This window comes from Halyomorpha halys, unplaced genomic scaffold, assembly GCF_000696795.3.
Source record: "Halyomorpha halys isolate HHAL.00 unplaced genomic scaffold, Hhal_1.1 Scaffold254.1, whole genome shotgun sequence".
Classification (NCBI taxonomy): domain Eukaryota; kingdom Metazoa; phylum Arthropoda; class Insecta; order Hemiptera; family Pentatomidae; genus Halyomorpha; species Halyomorpha halys.
This window is the reverse complement of record NW_027109499.1, coordinates 719,119-720,439: the sequence shown is the minus strand read 5'-3', so window position 1 is coordinate 720,439 and position 1,321 is coordinate 719,119. Positions and strand designations below refer to the sequence as shown.

General features: G+C 33.0%; 1 protein-coding gene across 4 annotated transcripts in view; it reads left to right on the top strand.

Annotated features, from left to right (window-relative positions):
• mrj (DnaJ heat shock protein family (Hsp40) member B6 mrj) overlaps window positions 1-1,321 on the top strand; it is a 376,384-nt gene that overhangs the window by 236,398 nt on the left and 138,665 nt on the right. The window contains exon 1 of one of the 4 annotated variants that reach the window (XM_067047684.1): window positions 625-767. The exons of the other annotated variants lie outside the window; for them this stretch is intronic. The gene's annotated coding sequence lies outside the window, so the exon portion shown is untranslated. Of the gene's footprint in view, window positions 1-624; window positions 768-1,321 lie in introns of those variants that run through there. 4 annotated transcript variants of the gene reach the window in all.

The following is a 1,321-nucleotide window of genomic DNA, read 5'->3' as shown; positions in this document are numbered from 1 at the left end:
AGTAAAAATTTTTAATTAAAAAAAAAAGTAAAATATATAAAAGGGCATAATAGCCAGCAAAGTTTTATAATTAAATGTGAGGCTGAGATGCTATAATTATGATTGTCCTTGATGATGGACGAAACGTTGGACATGTAATATGTTTTAATAATGATGGTTGAGACTATTTGGATAATTTTTGTTATTATTAATAAAACTACTAGTCTCGAAGAAGATAATGGATTTATTTGTTTTGGGGGCAATCCGCTTATATTTAGAGTTAATTAATTATTTTTATACATTAATAATACAGAATATAACTAAACTGGCTATGTTAATAACATTTCTTACAAAAAAGAAATTACTATTTATTATATTACATTGGGACTAGACAGTGCTCGCAATACTGAGGAGTGGGAGAAGGAGAAGGAGAGGGTGATTAAAACCTAGGACGGGAATCCCCATAGGTTTGTTTAATAAATGATGTATCGATTTTTTATGACGTTAGTTGTGAAGGTCGTATCGTTGTAAAGCAGAGAAGAAAAAAAACGTGGTGTTTAATGGGCAACAGTGTGGTGACCCGCTACTGCACTAAAATAGCCAAGATCCCAGCGGCGCTATCTTTAGCCTGGCGGGTTGAGAATAGGCACTCGCTCTCCGGCGGCTCTGTCTGTCAGTTGTGAGTGGTCCTTGTAGTGTCCTTGTGTGCGTGGCTTCGTGGGCTATGTCGTCCGTTATAGTGAGGGTATAGTGTGATCTTGTGGTCGGCTAGTAAAGTCATCTAGCAGGTAAGGATTGATATATTATGGCATTTCTTGTCCATTGGTTTATACTCCGGCATATGTGCATTTTTGACCGTTTATTAAATCTATAAAATGATGAAAGAAAAATTTAGGCTATAAAAAGTGTCATTCTGTAATACCGTACTTGTGAAATATTCGGTGATATATAAACAAGAAAAAATAATTTTTAAAAAATCTTCAAAAGTTTACTTTCCTCATTAGGGAATAACATTGCTCCAACGTCGTTCAAAATTTTGTTGTTTCCGAGTGCGCTACACCAGTGTTAGTGAAAAGTGCGATTGGAGCGAAAGAGAAGTACACAGTAATCTCGTTAAACCGAACTAATAGCTGCAGGGGGTCGGATAATTGAAAAGTTCGGATTACAGAAAGTATTAGAAAAAATGGTACAAAAAAAATTCATCTATATCACTTAATATGGTAAAATTATAAGATTTTTCAGTTATAAGTGAAAAAAGTATAAACAGAAATAAAAAATACTTGTATGAATTTATTTAAAACGTTATAAAAAAATAAAATAAAAAATAAGTTCACTATCAAAA